Here is a 24,486-nt window from a genome sequence, read left to right as displayed (position 1 = left end):
TAAGAGAGCTAAGCGACAAACCTTTTTCCAACCCAGACTGCAGGAAGGAAAGAAAAATTGGCAATGCAAATGGCCAGGGAGAAAACCCTTGAGCCAAGCACCACGCTAAGAATATCTTCCACGTCCTGTGATAGATCTTAGCTGAGGATGGTTTTCTAGCCTGTCTCATGGTGGCAACAACTTCATGAGATAAACCTGAGGCCGCTAGGATCCAGGACTCAATGGCCACACAGTCAGGTTCAGGGCCGCAGAATTCAGATGGAAAAACGGCCCTTGAGACAGCAAATCTGGACGGTCTGGTAGTGTCCACGGTTGGCCTACCGTGAGATGCCACAGATCCGGGTACCACGACCTTCTTGGCCAATCTGGAGCGACGAGTATGGCTCGATGGCAGTCGGACTTGATTTTCCGGAGAACTCTGGGTAACAATGCTAGAGGTGGGAACACATAGGGGAGTCGGAATTGCGACCAATCCTGAACCAAGGCGTCTGCCGCCAGTGCTCGGTGATCGTGAGACCGTGCCATGAAAACTGGGACCTTGTTGTTGTGCCGTGACGCCATCAGATCGACGTCCGGCGTCCCCCAGCGGCAACAGATCTGCTGAAACACGTCCGGGTGAAGGGACCATTCTCCTGCGTCCATGCCCTGGCGACTGAGAAAGTCTGCTTCCCAGTTTTCCACGCCTGGGATGTGAACTGCGGATATGGTGGACGCTCTGCTTTCCACCCACGTCAAAATCCGCTGGACTTCTTGAAAAGCTTGGCGACTGCGTGTTCCCCCTTGGTGGTTGATGTACGCCACCGCCGTGGAATTGTCCGACTGAATCCGAATCTGCTTGCCTTCCAGCCATTGTTGGAAGGCTCGCAGGGCAAGATAGATTGCTCTGATTTCCAGAACATTGATCTGCAGGGTGGACTCTTCCTGAGTCCACGTCCCCTGAGCCCTGTGGTGGAGAAACACCGCTCCCCACCCTGATAGGCTCGCATCCGTCGTGACCACTGCCCAGGACGGGGGAAGGAACGACTTTCCCTGTGACAATGAGGTGGGGAGAAGCCACCAACGCAGAGAGTCCTTGGCAGTCTGAGAGAGGGAGACAGTCCTGTCGAGGGACGTCGATTTCCCATCCCATTGGCGTAGAATGTCCCATTGTAGAGGGCGCAGATGAAACTGCGCGAACGGGACTGCCTCCATTGCTGCTACCATCTTTCCTAGGAAATGCATGAGGCGCCTCAGTGAGTGCGACTGGCTCTGAAGGAGAGATTGCACTCCAGTCCGTAGCGAGCACTGCTTGTCCAGTGGAAGCTTCACTATCGCTGAGAGAGTATGAAACTCCATGCCAAGATAAGTCAGAGATTGGGTCGGGGTTAGATGAGACTTTGGAAAGTTGATAATCCACCCGAAACTCTGGAGAGTGTCTAGTGCCACCTTCAGACTGTGCTGGCATGCCTCTTGAGAGGGTGCCTTTATAAGCAGGTCGTCTAGATACGGGATGACCGAGTGACCCTGCGAGTGCAGAACAGCTACTACTGCTGCCATGACTTTGGTGAAGACCCGGGGGGCTGTTGCCAGACCGAAAGGTAACGCTACGAACTGCAGGTGTTCGTCGTGTATGACGAAGCGTAGGAAACGCTGATGCTCTGGTGCAATCGGCACGTGGAGATACGCATCTTTGATATCTATTGATGCTAGAAAATCTCCTTGAGACATTGAGGCTATGACGGAGCGTAGGGATTCCATCCGGAACCTCCTGACTTTTACGTGTCTGTTGAGCAACTTTAGATCCAGGACGGGTCGATACGATCCGTCCTTTTTTGGGACCACAAACAGATTGGAGTAAAAACCGTGACCTTGTTCCTGAAGAGGGACGGAGGTCACCACTCCTTCCGCCTTTAGAGCGGCCACCGCCTGCAACAGAGCATCGGCTCGGTCTGGTGGTGGAGAAGTTCTGAAGAAACGAGTTGGCGGACGAGAACTGAACTCTATCCTGTACCCGTGAGACAGAATATCCCTCACCCAACGGTCTTTGACGCGTGACAGCCAAATGTCGCCAAAGTGGGAAAGCCTCCCACCGACCGCGGGTGTGGGAATCGGAGACTGCAAGTCAGGAGGACGCCGTCTTGGCAACGGTTCCTCCGGCTGTCCTTTTTGGGCGTGACTGAGACCTCCAAGAATCTGAGCGTCTCTGGTCTTTTTGAGTCTTTTTTGACGAGGCGAATTGGGACCTGCCCGGTCCTCGAAAGGACCGATAACCAGACTGACCCTTCCTCTGTTGGGGTTTGTTTTGTCTGTGTTGCGGTAAGGATGAGTCCTTACCCTTGGAGTGTTTGATGATTTCATCCAAACGCTCTCCAAACAATCGGTCACGAGAAAAAGGCAAATTGGTTAAGCACTTCTTGGAATGAGAATCTGCTTTCCAATGTCTCAACCACAGGGCCCTACGCAAAACAACGGAGTTGGCTGACGCCACTGCCGTGCGGCTTGTAGCGTCAAGAACAGCATTAATCGCGTACGACGCGAATGCCGCCATTTGCGAGGTCAATGGTGCTACCTGCGGGGCAAATGCACGTGTGACTGAGTCGACTTGCGCAAGCCCGGCTGAGATAGCTTGGAGTGCCCATACGGCCGCAAAAGATGGCGCTAATGACGCTCCAATCGCTTCATAGATGGATTTCAGCCAGAGCTCCATCTGCCTGTCAGTGGCATCTTTAAGTGCCGCTCCATCTTCAACTGCAACAAAGGATCTAGCTGCAAGCCTGGAAATTGGAGGATCCACTTTTGGACACTGGGTCCAACCCTTGACCACCTCAGGGGGAAAAGGATAGCGTGTATCTTTAAGCCGTTTAGAAAAACGCCTTTCAGGATAAGCGTGGGGTTTCTGGATTGCGTCTCTAAAGTCAGCGTGGTCCAGAAAAGTGCTTAATGTACGCTTAGGGTATCTGAAATGGATTCTCTCGTGCTGCGAAGCTGACTCCTCTACAAGAGGAGCTGGTGGGGAAATATTTAACATCTTATTGATGTTAAATATAAGATCATTAACTATGGCGTCACCATCTGGTGTATCTAGATTGAGAGCGGTCCCAGGATCAGAATCCTGATCAGTTACGTCCGCCTCATCACCCATAGATTCATCTCGCTGGGATCCTGACCATTGAGATGAATGTGAAGGCCCGTCATAGCGAGCCCGCTTAGGCTGCCCGGGGCCATCGTCCGAGTCAGAGTCTTCACCCTGAGGTGTATGTGCCCGTCCCGGAGCTTGGAGGTAACTCAGCTGAGGGGGACCAGGGGGCAATGATTGCACAGTGTCCGTGGCCTGAAGTACAGGCCTAGCTCGCAATGTGTCAAGAATTTGTGACATAGTGAGAGACATTCTGTCAGCAAAAGCTGCAAACTCAGTTCCTGTCACCTGGACAGCATTCACAGGTGGTACACCCTGGGTCACGTCCAGCAGAGGTCCCGACTGTGCAAGCGCCGCAGGGGCCGAGCACTGCCCACAATGGGGGTCCGTGGAGCCTGCCGGTAGAAAAGTCCCACATGCGGTGCAGGAAGCATATAATGTCTGTGCCTTGGCACCCTTGCGTTTTACGGACGACATGCTGCTGGCTCTCTGCAATGTGAGAGAGTCTATAGCCAAAGGGCGACCAGCGCTATGCAATACAAAGTATTTGCAGGAACAAAATACTAAGAATACTAATGGCACAAGAGGGGGTGAGCCCTGAGGGCTGCTTACCGCCCGCTGAATAGCGGGTAAGAGGCGCAGAATTCCTTGTCTGGGTCTCCCCGGCTCCCCTCTGCAGCTCAGCGTGTCAGCAGGAATGGCTGCCGGCGTCTGTGGAGAGGGGCGGTCCGTGGGAGTTCCTAAACAAAAGTGCGGGAAACAGTGTCCCCTCTGTGCCGATTGTGAGGGCTGGAGTATGTAAAAACGACTCCAGCCCTCGGCGCTGATGCACTGACCAGCGTCCCGCCCCTCTCCTGACTGGCAGGTCTGGGGGCGGGAACGAACGGAAGCAGGCCGCAAAAGCCGGGGACTCGAGTTATCAGCGCGGCCGCCGTAAAAGCGCGGCCCGCGCTGAAGTCCCCGGCGCACCACAAGTGCCAGCCGCGCCGCAGTCCCAGCGGCCGGCGCGACCGATTCCCAGAAGTGTGCCTGCTTCAGCGAAGCTGAATGAGGCCATGGCACAAGCGCCGCAGCGCTGATGTCCCCGGCGCACTACAACACCCAGCATGCTGCGGTGTGAGCGCCAAATGCACGGGGACACAGAGTACCTTGAGGAAGCAGGGCCATGTCCCTGATGTACTCCGCTCCATCCAGCATCTTCTCCAGGGGCTGTAGATGGAGCACGGTCTCAGTGCCTGGAGACCAGTAAATCCCACTTCACCCAGAGCCCTGTAAAAAGGGATGGGGAAGGAATCAGCATGTGGGCTCCTGCCGCCGTACCCGCAATGGGTACCTCAACCTTACAAACACCTCCGACATACAGTGGGGTGAGAAGGGAGCATGCTGGGAGCCCTGTATGGGCCCTCTTTTCTTCCATCCGACATAGTCAGCAGCTGCTGCTGACTAAAAACAATGGAGCTATGCGTGCGTGTCTGACCTCCTGCGCACAAAGCTAAAACTGAGGAATCCGTACTCCTACGGGAGGGTGTATAGCCAGAGGGGGAGGGGCCTTACACTTTTAAGTGTAGTTCTTTGTGCGGCCTCCAGAGGCAGTAGCTATACACCCACTGTCTGGGTCTCCCAATTAGGAGCGAAAAAGAAATACAGAGCTCTAATATCTGCAGCAGGCCCATAGACAATGATGTGGTGGACTGCCACCAACACAATTAAAATAAATTATACCAATACATATACTTTATCTGTAGTAGTTTTTTGAGCAATTGAATCAGATACTAAGACATGTTTTTTTTTATCGGTTTTTATTTTTTGATTGTACAAATGCATTGTATTTTTCTGTACAGTATTATGGGGAGGTAATTTTGTGTGAGCTGCTGTGAACAGCATTTAGAGATTTCCTTTACATCAGAGTCTTGGACAATAAAACTGTCTTTGGAGGTTCACTGACTTCTATTGGACAGTTGTGGGCATGCTGTGTGATCTGTGCAGTGGTCAGTATCAAGGGAGGGGAGGAGGTGAGCTGTGATAATAGTCCACAATGAGAAAGAAAGCCACAGCACTCACAGGAAAAATCCATTTCCGTTCTTTATTCGTTCCATAAAGCAGGGTAAGAAAGCGGTAAGAGGGCCGGGTGCAGGCTCCCTGGGGACGACGGCTGTTTCGTACCTCCTGGTACTTCTACGGTTCCATTGAGTGGACCCATAGAAGTACCAGGAGGTACGAAACTGCCGTCGTCCCCAGGGAGCCTGCACCCAGCCCTCTTACCGCTCTCTTACTCTGCTTTATGGAACGAATAAAGAACAATTGGATTTTTACTGTGAGTGCCGTGGTTTTCTCTCTCACTGTGGACTATTTGGATCTCCTTCCTGTTTCCACGAGCACCCAGGACCAGCGCAGTGGTTTGTTGACCGTATCGGACTCACTCCTCCCCGGCACCAACATATGGCACAAGGCGGTGGTGCACACCCACTTCTCTTTTGATTGATTGAGCTGTGTTATAGATTGAATGGTGGATCCTGTGTTATCTGCTGTATATAGGAGGTGTTATCAGTCATTATACAGGAGGAGGTGAGCTGTGATATCACCTATTGTGAATGGCGGATCTTGTGTTATGTATAGGCGTTTTCTTAAAATGTAATCTGGGGACGACGGACGAAAAGTAATCGCTTAATTATCAGAGTGAGAAATGCAGGACTTCAGGAATTTATTAGTTTGGGGTTTTTTTGCATTATGTTGAATGTAAAAATTAGATTTATACAAATAATTTTCTGATAATATTCTTAAACCCTTCACGACCGGCCGATTTTTCGCTTTCCGTTTTTTTTTTCGCCATTCTTTTTCTGAGAGACGTAACTTTTATTTTTCAGTCAATATGGTCATGTGAGGGCTCATTTTTTGCGCAACGAGCTGTACTTTTATATGAAACCATCAGTTTTACCATATAGTGTACTAGAAAACGGCAAAAAAATTCCAAATGCAGAAAAATTGCAAAAAGAAGGGAATTTTGTTTACTTACCGTAAATTCCTTTTCTTCTAGCTCCAATTGGGAGACCCAGACAATTGGGTGTATAGCTACTGCCTCCGGAGGCCACACAAAGTACTACACTTAAAAGTGTAAGGCCCCTCCCCTTCTGGCTATACACCCCCCCGTGGGATCACGGGCTCCTCAGTTTTAGTGCAAAAGCAAGAAAGAGGAAAGCCAATAACTGTTTTAAATACAAATTCAACCCGAGAAACAACCTCGGAGAACTGAACTGTTCAACATGAACAACATGTGCACCCGAAAAAAACAAACTTCCTAAGAAAACAGGGCGGGTGCTGGGTCTCCCAATTGGAGCTAGAAGAAAAGGAATTTACGGTAAGTAAACAAAATTCCCTTCTTCTTTGTCGCTCCTAATTGGGAGACCCAGACAATTGGGACGTCCAAAAGCAGTCCCTGGGTGGGTAAAAGAATACCTCGTGATAGGGCCGTCAAACAGCCCTTTCCTACAGGTGAGCCACCGCCGCCTGAAGGACTTGTCTACCTAGGCCGGCATCCGCCGAAGCGTAGGTATGCACCTGATAATGCTTGGTAAAAGTGTGCAGACTCGACCAGGTAGCCGCCTGGCACACCTGCTGAGCCGTAGCCTGGTGCCGTAATGCCCAGGACGCACCCACGGCTCTGGTAGAATGGGCTTTCAGTCCTGATGGAATCGGAAGCCCAGCAGAACGGTAGGTGTGAAGAATTGGTTCCTTGATCCAACGCGCAAGGGTGGATTTGGAAGCTTGCGACCCTTTACGCTGACCAGCGACAAGGACAAAGAGTGCATCCGAGCGGCGCAGAGGCGCCGTGCGGGAAATGTAGATCCTGAGTGCTCTCACCAGATCCAATAAATGCAAACCTTTTTCAAATTGGTGAACTGGATGCGGACACAAAGACGGTAAAGTGATATCTTGATTGAGATGAAAGGAAGATACCACCTTGGGAAGAAATTCTGGAATTGGACGCAGAACTACCTTGTCCTGGTGAAACACCAGGAATGGAGATCTGCATGATAATGCCGCCAGCTCGGACACTCTCCGAAGAGACGTGACCGCCACTAGAAAGGCCACTTTCTGTGAAAGACGAGAAAGGGAAACCTCCTTCATAGGCTCGAAAGGCGGCTTTTGGAGAGCAATTAGAACCTTGTTCAGGTCCCAGGGCTCCAATGGCCGCTTGTAAGGGGGGACGATATGACAAACCCCTTGCAGGAACGTGCGTACCTGAGGAAGTCGCGCCAGGCGTTTCTGAAAAAATATGGATAGCGCGGAGACTTGACCCTTAAGGGAGCCAAGCGACAAACCTTTTTCCAACCCAGACTGCAGGAAGGAAAGAAAAGTAGGCAATGCAAAAGGCCAGGGAGAAACTCCCTGAGCCGAGCACCAAGATAGGAATATCCTCCACGTCCTGTGGTAGATCTTGGCGGAGGATGGTTTCCTAGCCTGTCTCATGGTGGCAACCACCTCATGAGATAAACCTGAGGCCGCTAGGATCCAGGACTCAATGGCCACACAGTCAGGTTCAGGGCCGCAGAATTCAGATGGAAAAACGGCCCTTGAGACAGCAAGTCTGGACGGTCTGGTAGTGCCCACGGATGGCCTACCGTGAGGTGCCACAGATCCGGGTACCACAACCTCCTTGGCCAGTCTGGAGCGACGAGAATGGCGCGGCGGCAGTCGGACCTGATTTTGCGGAGCACTCTGGGCAACAATGCCAGAGGTGGGAACACATACGGTAGCCGGAACTGCGACCAATCTTGAACTAAGGCGTCTGCCACCAGAGCTCGGTGATCGTGAGACCGTGCCATGAAAACCGGGACCTTGTTGTTGTGCCGTGACGCCATCAGGTCGACGTCCGGCATCCCCCAGCGGCGACAGATCTCCTGAAACACATCCGGGTGAAGGGACCATTCCCCTGCGTCCATGCCCTGGCGACTGAGAAAGTCTGCTTCACAGTTTTCTACGCCTGGGATGTGAACGGCGGATATGGTGGATGCCGTGTCTTCCACCCACGTCAGAATCCGCCGGACTTCCTGGAAGGCTTGCCGACTGCGTGTTCCCCCTTGGTGGTTGATGTATGCCACCGCTGTGGAGTTGTCCGACTGAATTCGGATCTGCTTGCCTTCCAGCCACTGTTGGAAGGCTTGTAGGGCAAGATAGACTGCTCTGATCTCCAGAACATTGATCTGAAGGGTGGACTCTTTCCGAGTCCACGTACCCTGAGCCCTGTGGTGGAGAAACACTGCTCCCCACCCTGATAGACTCGCATCTGTCGTGACCACCGCCCAGGATGGGGGTAGGAAGGACTTTCCTTTTGACAATGAGGTGGGAAGAAGCCACCACCGGAGAGATTCCTTGGCTGCCTGAGAGAGGGAGACCTCCCTGTCGAGGGACGTCGACTTCCCGTCCCATTGGCGGAGAATGTCCCATTGTAGTGGACGCAGATGAAACTGCGCAAAAGGAACTGCTTCCATTGCTGCTACCATTTTCCCTAGGAAGTGCATGAGGCGCCTCAAGGGGTGCGACTGGCCCTGAAGGAGAGATTGCACCCCTATCTGTAGCGAGCACTGTTTGTCCAGTGGAAGTTTCACTATCGCTGAGAGAGTATAAAACTCCATGCCAAGATATGTTAGTGATTGGGTCGGGGTTAGATTTGACTTTGAAAAGTTGATAATCCACCCGAAACTCTGGAGAGTCTTCAGTGCCACCTTCAGGCTGTGTTGGCATGCCTCTTGAGAGGGTGCCTTGATAAGTAGATCGTCCAAATACGGGATCACGGAGTGACCTTGCGAGTGCAGGACTGCTACTACTGCTGCCATGACCTTGGTGAAGACCCGAGGGGCTGTCGCCAGCCCGAAAGGTAGAGCTACGAACTGCAGGTGTTCGCTTCCTATAACGAAGCGTAGAAAACGCTGATGCTCTGGTGCAATTGGCACGTGGAGATAAGCATCCTTGATGTCTATTGATGCTAGGAAATCTCCTTGAGACATTGAGGCGATAACGGAGCGGAGAGATTCCATCCTGAACCTCCTGGTTTTTACGTGTTTGTTGAGCAGCTTTAGATCCAGGACGGGACGGAACGACCAGTCTTTCTTTGGCACCACAAACAAATTGGAGTAAAAACCGTGACCTTGTTCCTGAAGAGGAACAGAAGTCACCACTCCTTCCGCCTTTAGAGCGGACACCGCTTGCAGCAGAGCATCGGCTCGGTCGGGCGGTGGGGAAGTTCTGAAGAAGCGAGTTGGAGGACGAGAGCAGAACTCTATCCTGTACCCGTGAGACAGAATGTCTCTCACCCAACGGTCTTTGACCTGTGACAACCAAATGTCGCCAAAGCGGGAGAGCCTGCCACCGACCGAGGACGCGGAGAGAGGAGGCTGAGAGTCATGAGGAAGCCGTCTTGGTAACGGTTCTTCCGGCTGGCTTTTTTGGGCGTGATTGAGTCCGCCACGAATCTGAGCCCCTCTGATCCTTTTGAGTCCTTTTGGACGAGTAGAATTGGGACCTGCCTGAGCCTCGAAAGGACCGAAAACCAGACTGTCCCCTCCTCTGTTGAGGTTTGTTTTGCCTGGGCTGAGGTAAGGATGAATCCTTACCCTTGGAGTGTTTAATGATTTCATCCAAACGCTCACCAAACAATCGGTCACGAGAAAAAGGCAAACTGGTTAAGCACTTCTTGGAAGAAGAATCTGCCTTCCATTCTCTCAACCACAGGGCTCTGCGTAAAACCACAGAGTTGGCTGACGCCACCGCCGTACGGCTTGTAGAGTCTAGGACAGCATTAATCGCGTAAGACGCGAATGCAGACATTTGAGAGGTCAAGGGTGCCACCTGCAGAGCAGATGTACGTGTGACCGTGTCGACCTGTGTAAGCCCAGCTGAAATAGCTTGGAGTGCCCATACGGCTGCGAATGCTGGCGCCAACGACGCTCCAATAGCTTCATAGATGGATTTTAACCAGAGCTCCATCTGTCTGTCAGTGGCATCTTTAAGTGCCGCCCCATCTTCCACTGCAACTAGAGATCTGGCTGCAAGCCTGGAGATTGGAGGGTCCACCTTGGGACACTGTGTCCAGCCCTTGACCACGTCAGGGGGAAAAGGATAGCGTGTATCTTTAAGCCGTTTGGAAAAACGCTTATCTGGATAAGCGTGGTGTTTCTGGATTGCGTCTCTAAAGTCAGAGTGGTCCAGAAACGTGCTTAATTTACGCTTGGGATACCTGAAATGGAATTTCTCCTGCTGTGAAGCTGCCTCCTCCGCAAGAGGAGCTGGTGGAGAAATGTCTAACATCCTATTGATGGACGCTATAAGATCATTCACTATGGCGTCACCATCCGGGGTATCTAGATTGAGAGCGGCCCCAGCCTCAGACTCCTGATCAGTTACATCCGCCTCATCACACAGAGAGTCGTCCCGCTGGGACCCTGACCAGTGTGATGAAGTTGAGGGTCGCTCATAGCGAGCCCGCTTAGGTTGTCTGGGACTGTCGTCCGAGTCAGAGCCGTCACCCTGGGGTGCATATGACACCCCCGGAGCTAGGAAGTGGTCCAGCTGAGGGGGACCAGGGGGCAATGGATCAACAGTGCCCATGGTCTGAGTTACTGGTCTAGACTGCAATGTTTCAAGAATTTTAGACATAGTCATAGACAATCTGTCAGCAAAAGCTGCAAACTCCGTCCCTGTCACCTGGACAGCATTTACAGGTGGTTCTCCCTGGGTCACCTCTAGCAGCGGCCCCGGCTGAGCAATTGCCACAGGGGCCGAGCACTGCACACAATGGGGGTCAGTGGAACCTGCCGGTAGAGTAGCCCCACATGCGGTACAAGCAGCATATAAAGTCCGTGCCTTGGCACTTTTGCTTTTTGCGGACGACATGCTGTTATCTCCTTGAGAAATCTAAGGAGGGTATATAGCAGAAAACCACCAGCGACTGTACAGTGCAAAGTATTGCCAGCACAAAATACAAAGTACACTATGGCACAAGCGGGGGAGAGCCCTTGAGGGCTGCTTACCGCCCGCTGAAAAGCGGGTGTGAGATCGTAGAATCCCTTGTCTGGGTCTCCCAGCCTCCCCTCCGCAGTTCAGCGTGCAGGCAGGAATGGCTGCCGGCGTCCTGTGAAGAGGGGCGGACCGTGGGCGTCCCAAACAAAAGAGCGGGAAACTGCGTCCCCCTGTGCCTAGTGTGAGGGCTGGAGTATGTAAAACAGACTCCAGCTCTTAACGCTGCTGGACTGTACAGCGTCCCGCCCTCCTCCTGACTGGCAGGTCCGGGGGCGGGAACGATACGAACTAGGCCGCAAAAGCCGGGGACTGTAGTAATCTAGCGCGGCCGTCATATATGCACGGCCAGCGCGGAAGTCCCCGGCGCACCACAAATCCCAGCCGCGACCAGTAAACACTGACCCCAGCGGCCGGATCGGCCGATCGTACAAAGTCACCTCACTCAGCAGAGCTGTAGTGAGTAACGGCACAAGCGCAGCAGCGCTGTTTACCCCGGCGCACTAACACACCCAGCAATGCTGCAGTGTGCGTGCGATAAGCACGGGGACACGGAGTACCTTGATGGAGCAGGGTCCTGTCCCTGAGAAAACTCCGCTCCGTATCCAGCAGATCCTCCAGGGGCTGTGGATGGAGCACGGCCTCAGTGCCCGGAGACCGGTAAAGTCCCACTTCACCCAGAGCCCTAATGGGGATGGGGAAGGAATCAGCATGTGGGCTCCAGCCTCCGTACCCGCAATGGGTACCTCAACCTTAACAAACACCGCCGACAGAAAGTGGGGTGAGAAGGGAGCATGCTGGGGGCCCTAGTATGGGCCCTCTTTTCTTCCATCCGACATAGTCAGCAGCTGCTGCTGACTAAACAGTGGAGCTATGCGTGGATGTCTGGCCTCCTTCGCACAAAGCATAAAACTGAGGAGCCCGTGATCCCACGGGGGGGTGTATAGCCAGAAGGGGAGGGGCCTTACACTTTTAAGTGTAGTACTTTGTGTGGCCTCCGGAGGCAGTAGCTATACACCCAATTGTCTGGGTCTCCCAATTAGGAGCGACAAAGAAAAGTGCGATAACACAATGGTTTTTGAGATATTTTATTCACTGTGTTCACTATATGGTAAAACTGATGTGTGGCTGTGATACCTCAGGTCAGTGCGAGTTCGTAGACACCAAACATGTATAGGTTTATTTTTATATAAGGGGTTAAAAAAAAACGGACGTTTGTCCGAAAAAAGTGGCGCACTTTTTACGCCATATTCCGTGACCCGTAGCGTTCTCATTTTTCGGGATCTATGGCTCAATGACTGCTTATTTTTTGCGTCTCGAGCTGATGTTTTTAAAGGTACCATTTTTGCACAGACGCTACGTTTTGATCGCCTCTTATTGCATTTTGCGCAAAAGTTGTGGCGACAAAAAAACATCATTTTGGCGATTGGAATTTTTTTGCCGCTACGCCGTATACTGATCAGATTAATTGATTTTATATTTTGATAGATCAGGCGTTTCTGAACGCGGCGATACCAAATGTGTGTATATTTTTTATTTTTTTTTAACCCTTTAATTTTCAATGGGGCGAATGGGGGGTGATTTGAACTTTTAGGTTTTTTTTTTAATTTTTTAAAACTAACTTTTTTTTTTATTTTACTAGTCCCCCTAGGGGGCTATTGCAATCAGCAATCCGATCGCTCTGCAGTATCTGCTGATCACAGCTACAAGGCTGTAAACAGCAGATACGCTCTCTTTCTCTTTTGCTGTGCCGCTGGCACAGCGAAAGTGAAAGCAAGTCAGGTGTAGTACAGGAGTCATCACATGACCCTGTGCTACCATGACAACTATTGGGAGTCACGTGATCGCGTCACGTGACTTCCGGTATCGGGCGGTAAGTAAATGTTTACCGCGATCGCGCTTATAATGGCGCTGTCACATTGACAGCGCCATATAAGGGGTTAAACGGCACGAGCAGATAACGATTCTGCTCGTGCCTAGCAGGCACACATCTCAGCTGTGAAAATCAGCTGAGATGTGCGCCGATCGGAGCATGATGCTGCCGGCAGGCCGCGGGCAGTAACTTTATGACCGCAAGGACGTAATTTTTACGGCCAGCGGTCGTTAAGGGGTTAAGCACTTATATTCATTTCCATCAAGTATTTTATAAGATAATAAAATGGATAATGTGCAAGAGGTGAAATACAGCAGAGATGGGAGAAAGTCTCGGCTTTTTGGGAATAAAGATTTTAGGTAATCAAAGTAAAAGCTCTATCCTGGAGCAGTCATTGGGGGACACGGGAAATCATGGGTGTATGCTGCAGCTACTAGCAAGCAATCCAAAAGTTAGCTCCTCAGTAGTATACACCTACTGACTGCAGCCAAGCTGATCACTTAGTGTGAAAACAGTAGGAGAAGCAACCTAAATTTAAAATAGACTGGCCCAACAGAAACCCTTAAGGGCAGGTGCTGTGTCCCCAATGAAGACTCTTAGAAAGAGAGAAAAAAAAAAAAAAGATTTTGCATACCCACCGTAAAATCTATCACTTCATTGGGGGACAGAGGAAGCTATGGGACATCCTAGAACAGTTCCCAAGGGTGGAAAAATAGGACTAGAACAATGGAAGACTAAAAGGTGAGATTCTCTGGAAAGAAACGGTAAAGTGTAAATTGAAAAAACCCTTCTGCCTAGACCTGAGCAGTCACGGGAAGGTAAGAAAAAAGTGTATTCAATAGAACCTGGAAAGGCAATTGCAGATAAATAGGAAGCAATTGAGAGCAATGGTTCACATGGTCCAGGAGTAAAAGAATCTGTAATGGTAGAGCGAATTAGGCCAGAAGACCATTCTGATAACTTTCCGTAACACGAACATAGAATACGGGCTTCTAAGGAGGCTGAGCTAGACAGAAGTGCTGAGACGTACTTGACTGAGTAGAACATATCTTAGAGACCGGATCGAGGACAAGAAGGAGAAGAAAACTATCTCACAGAAAACTGGACAGAGGGTCACCCTATTCAGGAAAAATCGGAAAGAAAGGAAGACAAAGCAGGGATGTTAGATCTGAGCCACACCTATGGAAGGGATTGTCACCAGAAAAGACCTTTCGGGGAATTAGGCAAAGAAGAGAAGGATTCACTTCATATGAGATCCAGGAGATTACTTCAGGCCAATAGAGTTTCTCCAAGCATGCCCACCTCACAGGAAAAAGTTTGATCTGTGAACGGGAACTAGATTCCTTGAAAAGGCTAAAAAAAAGCAAATACCTGACCTAGAGAGCAAAGATCAGAGCTAAAGTCCAACATCAAAAGGGTAAGGACATAAAGGAGAGAAGAAGAGAAGAACATGACCCATGTTAAGTGCAAAAGGAGGAGAGCTTCCTGAGAAGGCGATGACCAAGGATAGGTGCAAGAGGAGAGCTTCCTGAGAAGGCGATGACCAAGGATAGGTGCAAGAGGAGAGCTTCCTGAGAAGGCGATGACCAAGGATAGGTGCAAGAGGAGAGCTTCCTGAGAAGGACATGACCAAGGATAGGTGCAAAAGGAAGAGAGCTTCCTGAGAAGGACATGACCAAGGATAGGTGCAAGAGGAGAGCTTCCTAAGAAGGACATGACCAAGGATAGGTGCAAAAGGAGGAGAGCTTCCTGAGAAGGACATGACCAAGGATAGGTGCAAGAGGAGAGCTTCCTGAGGACATGACCAAGGATAGGTGCAAAAGGAGGAGAGCTTCCTGAGAAGGCGATGACCTAGGATAGGTGCAAGAGGAGATCTTCCTGAGAAGGCGATGACCTAGGATAGGTGCAAGAGGAGTGCTTCCTGAGAAGGAGATGACCAAGGATAGGTGCAAGAGGAGTGCTTCCTGAGAAGGAGGTGACCAAGGATAGGTGCAAGAGGAGAGCTTCCCAAGAAGGACATGACCAAGGATAGGTGCAAAAGGAGGAGAGCTTCCTGAGAAGGACATGACCAAGGATAGGTGCAAGAGGAGAGCTTCCTGAGAAGGACATGACCAAGGATAGGTGCAAAAGGAGAGCTTCCTGAGAAGGACATGACCAAGGATAGGTGCAAAAGGAGGAGAGCTTCCTTTTATTGATGATTATCAGTGAGCTGAGCGGAGGGCCAGAAGCTAACAGAAAAATAGGTTAAAGGAGAGAAACATATGGCAGTTTCCACAAGGGGTTTGTGATAAGGTAGACTACCTTCACGTGGTGACAAAACCTATAATGAACAATGAGTGAATAAGCCAATAATAAAAACATTTTATTGGATAATGATTAAAAATACAGACATATATAAGAACAAAACGTGAGGTCACAATCAAATACCCTCAGGTAATAAATGATATTTTTATACTATCAATTGCAAAATGCACAATAGAAATGTGTCAACAAAAAGAAATAGGATGCAACGCACATAAAAGCCATATAATACTATCCCAATGAGAAGAAGGGAATTTTGTTACTTACCGCAAATTCCTTTTCTTCTAGCTCCTATTGGGAGACCCAGACGATTGGGTGTATAGCACTGCCTCCGGAGGCCACACAAAGCATTACACTAAAAAGTGTAAGGCCCCTCCCCTTCTGGCTATACACCCCCAGTGGGATCACTGGCTCACCAGTTTTAGTGCAAAAGCAAGAAGGAGGAAAGCCAATAACTGGTTTAAACAAATTCACTCCGAAGTAACATCTGAGAACTGAAAACCATTCAACATGAACAACATGTGTACCCGAAAAACCACCAAAAATCCCGAAGGACAACAGGGCGGGTGCTGGGTCTCCCAATAGGAGCTAGAAGAAAAGGAATTTACGGTAAGTAACAAAATTCCCTTCTTCGGCGCTCCATTGGGAGACCCAGACGATTGGGACGTCCAAAAGCTGTCCCTGGGTGGGTAAAGAAATACCTCATGTTAGAGCTGCAAAGACAGCCCTCCCCTACGGGGAGGCAACTGCCGCCTGCAGGACTCTTCTACCTAGGCTGGCGTCCGCCGAAGCATAGGTATGCACCTGATAATGTTTGGTGAAAGTGTGCAGACTCGACCAGGTAGCTGCCTGGCACACCTGTTGAGCCGTAGCCTGGTGTCGTAATGCCCAGGACGCACCCACGGCTCTGGTAGAATGGGCCTTCAGCCCTGATGGAACCGGAAGCCCAGCAGAACAGTAGGGTTCAAGAATTGGTTCCTTGATCCATCGAGCCAGGGTGGCTTTGGAAGCCTGCGACCCTTTGCGCTGACCAGCGACAAGTATAAAGAGTGCATCCGAGCGGCGCAGGGGCGCCGTGCGGGAAAAGTAGATTCTGAGCGCTCTCATCAGATCCAACAAATGCAAATCCAATTCATATCGATGAACTGGATGAGGACAAAAGGAAGGTAAGGAGATATCCTGACTGAGATGAAAGGGGGATACCACCTTAGGGAGAAAACCCGGAATCAGGCGCAGCACTACCTTGTCTTGGTGAAAAACCAGGAAAGGGGCTTTGGATGACCGCGCTGCTAGCTCGGACACTCTCTGAAGAGACGTGACCGTTACCAAAAAAGGCCACTTTCTGTGACAGTCGAGAAAGTGAAAAGACATCCCTCAGAGGCTCAAAGGGCGGCTCCTGGAGAGCAAGTAGTACCCTGTGCAGATCCCATGGGTCTAACGGCCTCTTGTACGGAGGGACAATGTTACCAACCCCCTGCAGGAACGTGCGTACCTGAGGAAGTCGTACTATGCGCTTCTGAAAGAATACAGACAGCGCTGGGACTCGTCCGTTAAGAGAGCCGAGCGACAAACCTTTTCCCAAACCAAATTGTAGGAAGGAAGGAAAAGTAGGCAATGCAAATGTCCAGGGAGACACTCACTGAGCAGAGCGCTAAGATAAGAATATCTTCCACGTCTTGTGGCAGATCTTGGCAGACGCCGGCTTCCTAGCCCGTCTCATGGTGGCAATGACGTCTTGAGATAATCCTGAAGGCGCTAGGATCTCGGACTCGATGGCCACACAGTCAGGATCAGGGCCGTAGAATTCAGTGGAAAAAACGGCCCTTGGGACAGTAAGTCTGGCCGGTCTGAGAGTGCCCACGGTTGGCCGACCGTGAGATGCCACAGATCCGGGAACCACGACCTCCTCGGCCAGTCTGGGACGACGAGGATGGCGCGGCGGCAAGCGGAGCTGAGCTTGCGTAGCACTCTGGGCAACAGTGCCAGAGGTAGAACACATAGGGTAGCTGGAACTGCGACCAATCCTGAACTAGGGCGCCTGCCGCCAGAGCACTTTGCTCGTGAGACCGCGCCATGAAAATCGGGACCTTGTTGTTGTGCCGAGACGCCATTAGGTCGACGTCCGGCATCCCCCAGCGGCTACAGATTTCCTGACACCATTCTGGGTGCAGAGGCCATTCCCCTGCGTCCATACCCAGGCGACTGAGGAAGTCTGCTTCCCAATTTCCTACTCCCGGGATGTGAACTGCGGATATGGTGGATGCTCTGTCCCCCACCCACATCAGAATCCGCCGGATTGCCTGGTAGGCTTGGCGATGCGTGTTCCGCCTTGGTGGGCGATGTCTGCCACCGCTGTGGAATTGTCCGACTGAATTCGGATCTGTTTTCCTTCCAGCCACTGCTGGAAGGCTTGCAGGGCAAGATACACTTCCCAGATTTCCAGAACATTGATCTGAAGGATGGACTCCTCTGAAGAGAGTCCTTGACCGTCTGAGAAGGGAAACGTTCCTGTCTAGGGACGTCGACTCCCCAACCCATTGGCAAAGCATGCCCCATTGAAGTGGACGCAGATGAAACTGCGCGAAAGTGACTGCCTCTGCATGAGGCGTCTTAAGGGGTGTGACTGGCCTTGAAGGAGAGACTGCACCCCCGTCTGTAGTGAACGCTGCTTGTCCAGCGGAAGCTTCACTATCGCTGAGGGAGTGTGAAACTCCATGTCCAGATATGTCAGCGATTGGGTCGGTGCCCGATGTAACCTTGAAAAGTTGATGATCCACCCGAAACTCTGGAGAGTCTCCAGCGCCACGTTCAGGCTGTGTCGGCATGCCTCTTGAGAGAGTGCCTTGACAAGTGGATCGTCCCAGTAAGGATCACAGAGTGACCCTGAGAGTGCAGGACTGCTCCCACTGCTGCCCTGAACTTGGTGAAAACCCGTAGGGCTGTCGCCAGACCGAAGGGCAGGGCTACGCACTGAAGATGCTCGTCTTCAATAACGAAAACGTAGCAAACGCTGGTGCTCTGGAGCAATCGGCACGTGGAGATAAGCATCCTGATGTCTATTGATGCTAGGAAAGCTCCTTGCGACATTGAGGCAATGACGGAGCGGAGGTTACATCCGGAACCGCCTGGCCTTCACGTGCTTGGTGAGCAGTTTTAGGTCCAGACCGGAACGGAAAGAGCCACCCCTTTTTTGGCACCCTAATCAGATTGGAGGAAAAAACCGTGTCTTGTTCCTGACGAGGAACAGGGATTACCACTTCTTCTGCCTGCAGAAGAGCATCGGCTCGGTGGGGGGAGGGGGGGGGGGAAGTTCTGAAGAATCGAGTCGGAGGACGAGAACAGAGCTCTATCCTGTACACGTGAGACAAAATGTCTCTCACCCACCGGTCTGTGACCTGTGGCAGCTAAATGTCGCCAAGCGGGAGATTCTGCCACCAACCGCGGATGCGGAGAGAGAGAGCTGAAAGTCATGAGGAGACCGCCTTGGTAGCGGTTCCTCCTGCTGCCTTCCTTGGGCGTGATTGAGCCCGGCCGGAAACTGAGCCCCTCTGAGCTTTTTGAGTCCTTTTGGACGAGGACAATTGGGACCTGCCCGAGCCTGGGAAGGACCAACCTCGACTGTCCCTCCAGGACAGCATTACTAGGGTAAGTCGCAATGCAGACATTGCGAGGTTAAGGACACCACCTGCGGCACAGATGTACATGTGCTCAAGACCAGCTGCGCAAGCCCAGCTGAAATAGGATAGAGTGCCCATACGGCTGCGAATGCCGGAGAAACCGGCACACTGATAGCTTCACAGACAGATTTCAACCAGAGGTCCATCTGTCTGTCAATGGCATCTTTAAGTGAAGTCCCATCTCCACTGCAACTATGGATCTAGCCGCAAGCCTGGAGATTGGGGGATCCACCTTTGGACCCTGGGTCTAGCGCTTTACCACGTCAGGGGAAAGGGATAACGTGTATCCTTAAAACGTTTGGAGAAAACGCTTATCTGGTAAGCGTGGTGTTTCTGAACTGCTTCTCTGAAGTCAGCGTGGCCAGAAAAAAACGCAATATACGCATGAGTACTGAAAAAGGATTTCTCCTGCTGTGAAGCTGACTCCTCCAATGGGGGAGCTGAGGGAGAAATATCCAACATTCCATTGATGGACGCTATAAGATCATTCACTATGGCGTCACCATCCGGTGTATCCGGATTGAGAGCGGTGTCAGGACCAAAGACCTGATCAGCTACGTCTGCCTCATCATACAGAGAGTCCTTGCTGGGACCTTGACCAGTGATGAAGCCGAGTGCCGCACCCAGCGAGCTAGCTTAGGCTGTCTGGGACTGCCGTCCGTGTCAGAGCCTTCACCCTGGAATGCCTGGGACCCCCCCGGAGCACTGATTACGTTCCAAATGAGGGTGGTCAGGGAGCATTAATCAAGATTGCCCATGGCCTGTCTGGACTGCAAAGTCTCTATCCCATGACAATCTATCAGCCGAAACTGCAACTCCGTCCCTGTCCCTGGACAGGGTAGAGACCCCGGCTGACCAAGTGCTACAGGGGAGCTTGCACACAATGGGGGTCATGCCGGTGGAACAGCATCACATGCAGGAAAAAACAGCATAGGAAGCCTTGTTGCTTTTTTGCTGCTGTATTCAAGCCATCTATGCAAAGTATGGCATACAAGCATAAACACTTCAGCACATGCAATACAAGCAGCATAGAAAACCTGTGCCTTGGCACCCTTGCTTTTTTGCTGCTGTTGTCCAGCCATCTAGGAGAATATAGCCCAGAGTAGCGACCGTACAGTGCAATTTATAGCATACAAGCATAAGTACAAATGAACACTTCAGCACATGCAATACAAGCAGCCTAGAAAACCTGTGCCTTAGCACCCTTGCTTTTTGCTGCTGTTAGCTCGCCATCTAGGAGGGCATATAGCCAAAGATAGCGACGTACAGTGCAGTGTATTAAAAAAGGATTTCTCCTGCTGTGCTACAAGCATAAAATACAAATGGACACTTCGGTATTTAGTGGGGTCAGCACTTCAGGTGCTGCTTACCGCCCGCCTATAACGCGGGTGTGTGGTCGCCAGAGCCCTGTGTTGGTTGCCCAGAGCATGTCTCCGTTCCCCAGCTCGGACTGCGTGCAGGAATGGCTGCCGGCGTCCTTCTCCAGCTCGTGTGACGAGGGGCGGGCCGTGGGCGTGCCCCAGCCAAGAGCGGGAAACTGGCGTCCCACTGTGTCCAGTGAAGGGGGCTGGAGAATGCAAAGCAGACTCCAGCCCTCGGTGCTGACTGTCTGTACAGCGTCCCGCCTCTCCCCTGACTGGCAGGGCTGGAGGCGGGAACGAAACGAAAAACTAGGCCGCAAAGCCGGGGACTCGAGTAATAAGCGCGGCCGTCCATGTGCACGGCCAGCGCGGAAGTCCCCGGCGCACCACAAGTCCCAGCCGCGCCACAATGTAAAAAACACCCAGCAGCGGCCGGCGCGGCAGTTCCCAATACAAAAATTCACTCAGCTAAGCTGCAGTGAATAATAGCACGAGCGCACCGCGCTGTTACCCCCCGGCGCACTAACACTCCCAGCAATGCTGGTGTGTGTGTGCGCGCTTGCCCGGGGACACAGAGTACCTTAATGTAGCAGGGCCTGTCCCTGACGATACTCAGCTCCATATCCAGCAGGTTCTCTGGGTCTGTGGATGGAGCCCGGTCTCAGTGCCTGGAGACCTGTAAGATCCCACTTCGCCCAGAGCCCTGAGGGGGGATGGGGAAGGAAAACAGCATGTGGGCTCCAGCCTCCGTACCCGCAATGGGTACCTCAACCTTAACAAACACCCGACAAAAGTGGGGTGAGAAGGGAGCATGCTGGGGGCCCCATATGGGCCCACTTTTCTTCCATCCGACATAGTCAGCAGCTGCTGCTGACTAAAAACAGTGGAGCTATGCGTGGATGTCTGACCTCCTTCGCACAAAGCAGAAAACTGGTGAGCCAGTGATCCCACTGGGGGTGTATAGCCAGAAGGGGAGGGGCCTTACACTTTTTAGTGTAATGCTTTGTGTGGCCTCCGGAGGCAGTGCTATACACCCAATCGTCTGGGTCTCCCAATGGAGCGCCGAAGAAAAAGAAATTCAAGAGCGGAAGCCCATTGTATCCACTAGATGGCAACAAATGTTCATAGCATACTAATAAAGCCTAAAATAGGTAGAAGATATCCACAAAAATTGATAGATAAGTACAAGCCATAAAGATACCATATTATACTATGGAAAAGAGACAAAGAGGAGCCAGTTTTTTCCACTGATTGGCAACAGGTGCTCGTAGCATAGTAGTAAGGCCTGAGATAAAATAGTGAATAGTGATATAGGAACTGGATACTTAGACAAAAGTAAAGTTGGAATGAACCCCAAAGAAGGGTTATAAGTGAGGCAAAGGAGATGTATTAATCAATAGTGGCAAAACAAGACTGGTATTATAGGAGCCTAAATCCCAATGCCAAATGCATTAGGGATGCCAAAGCAATGGCAATGGTTTCAGACAGGCAGGCAAAGATAAATGGCTATAATATCCACAGGGTGGTATTCCTATAGGATATAGTTAAAGGCTAAGGAGACCAGCCATGGAAATAAAGACGCTGCATAAGGACACAAATGAAGGCAAATAACAACCTGAGGGTAACTGGATACCCTCAGGTTGTTATTTGCCTTCATTTGTGTCCTTATGCAGCGTCTTTATTTCCATGGCTGGTCTCCTTAGCCTTTAACTATATCCTATAGGAATACCACCCTGTGGATATTATAGGCATTTATCTTTGCCTGCCTGTCTGAAACCATTGCCATTGCTTTGGCATCCCTAATGCATTTGGCATTGGGATTTAGGCTCCTATAATACCAGTCTTGTTTTGCCACTATTGATTAATACATCTCCTTTGCCTCCCTTATAACCCTTCTTTGGGGTTCATTCCAACTTTACTTTTGTCTAAGTATCCAATTCCTATATCACTATTCACTATTTTATCTCAGGCCTTACTACTATGCTACGAGCACCTGTTGCCAATCAGTGGAAAAAACTGGCTCCTCTTTGTCTCTTTTCCATAGTATCATATGGTATCTTTATGGCTTGTACTTATCTATCAATTTTTGTGGATATCTTCTACCTATTTTAGGCTTTATTAGTATGCTATGAACATTTGTTGCCATCTAGTGGATACAATGGGCTTCCGCTCTTGAATTTCTTTTTCTCATTGGGATAGTATTATATGGCTTTTATGTGCGTTGCATCCTATTTCTTTTTGTTGACACATTTCTATTGTGCATTTTGCAATTGATAGTATAAAAATATCATTTATTACCTGAGGGTATTTGATTGTGACCTCACGTTTTGTTCTTATATACATGTCTGTATTTTTAATCATTATCCAATAAAATATGTTTTATTATTGGCTTATTCACTCATTGTTCATTATAGGTTTTGTTGCTGACCGAGTGGAGCCATTGTTTATATGCACACCCTGGTCATTAATTTGGTTTACCTCCATGTGGTAGTAGACTCTCTCTGTAGACCCAAATCCCTTGATCTTTCTCTAACCAGAGGATTTCGGAAGGAAAGGAGAGGATTCATTATCCAGGAGACCACCACGATGTCGATGACAACCACTGAGCATAGCAGGACCTGGATGTGAACTGAGGGATCCTGTAACGCAGCCAGGATGGCATCAGACTAAAGGTCAAGAGTGCTCTGCCAAAAAAATGGACAAGTCTGAGAACCATCTAATGAGATGGCCCCCTCCCCTGTTGAAAGTCCTTCATTGGTAAGAAGTCAGGGGTCCAAATTTCACTTCGGGGATAAGAATAGCTGAAGACATCGGCACACATAGTTCAGTCAACCTTGAAGAAAGGGTAGCTGACACAAAATCCTACCAAAAAAGGAGAGACAAGGAAACAGTTCCAAGTTCCAGATGAGACAGGGAGAGAAGACTTACTGATCTTATCAGTGATTGTAAATTCTGGAAGAAAGTTCTCAAACTGAGGAGACAGGAGTCATTCATCATAACCTTCTAACAATTAGTTGGGTCTCTTGTAGAACACCGCCCCCAAGACAAGGTTAAGTGACTGAGGGAGGGGTAGTCTGTTACACCAAGGGAAATGCTTGGGAGAAGAGAAACCTGGGGCGTAAGAACAGAGTGATTGAAACCAAGAAGTGTAAGAAAACGTTTCTGCCAAGAGAAGGACTCCTGCAGCTGGGGATCAAAACAATACTTTTGACAACTACGCCTTGGGTCAGAATTAGAAGGAGACTATGTCCTGTTAAGATAAACTCCGAACGGGAAGTGAGCTATAACGGACTGAAGAGTATTGCCACGAGCGGAAGAGGAGAGCCTTGAAAAGTGTGATCTGGGGAAGGAAGACTAAAATCCAAAAGATGGCTATGCTGCTGACAAGAAGCCAGTCCAGAAAAACGGTCATGGACCATCTAGCGTGCTGTTACCCACCAAGGGAGCACGGTATGGTGGCAAGGGCCAATCCACCTGGAAGCCCTAAACACTCTTGATATGTTAGGGGGAGAAAAGGGTCCTGCCGGACAGATTAGAGTGAACAGTAGTGACGCAACCCCACACTGTGCTCTCGGTCTCGGTCCCCCCCTTCCCCCAATGAAGCGATAGAGAAATCTCATTTTCTGTAGCATCTCTTCTTGTCTTGCAGTCGACGGGAGAGACAGCAGGGGGGTTTTAGAGATGCAGAAACATCATCCTGGGCAGTAAAGGTGTCTCAGTGGTTAGCACTGTTATTTTGAAGTGCCTGGAGTTTGCAAGTCCTCTCCTTGTTTTTATGGGTATCCTTCAGTTTTTCCTGTTTCAGCCTCGGTTCCACTTGCGTTTTGCATGGACGAGTGCAATCTTAGACTGCACTCACACCAATGCAAAACTATGGGGCAGTGTCCATCTGTAATTGATTTCTCATGCCATATCGGCGTGAGAAATGAATTGCAGCACGCTGCGTTTGGCAGAGAGTCTCGTCTCACACGCCACACGCACCCATAATAATCTATGGGTGGGTGTGAAACATCACACTAAACTCGCATGTCATCCGACTGCAGTGTGATGTATGCAGAGACAGGTCGGGGAGGAGATGGGGAGAAAATGCTCCCTCCCTGTTTTCCGCAGCTGTGATCCGATGGCAAGATCGGATCACAGTCACAT

The 24,486-nt window shown here is 50.5% G+C and overlaps 1 protein-coding gene across 1 annotated transcript in view; it reads right to left on the bottom strand.

Annotated features, from left to right (window-relative positions):
• The window catches only part of QARS1 (glutaminyl-tRNA synthetase 1), a 191,513-nt gene that overhangs the window by 9,839 nt on the left and 157,188 nt on the right, over window positions 1-24,486 (bottom strand). The gene's annotated exons all lie outside the window — the stretch shown is intronic.

The sequence above is a fragment of the Anomaloglossus baeobatrachus genome, chromosome 8 (assembly GCF_048569485.1).
Source record: "Anomaloglossus baeobatrachus isolate aAnoBae1 chromosome 8, aAnoBae1.hap1, whole genome shotgun sequence".
Classification (NCBI taxonomy): domain Eukaryota; kingdom Metazoa; phylum Chordata; class Amphibia; order Anura; family Aromobatidae; genus Anomaloglossus; species Anomaloglossus baeobatrachus.
The sequence above is the reverse complement of the archived record's forward strand: the minus strand, read 5'-3'. Positions and strand labels throughout refer to the sequence as shown.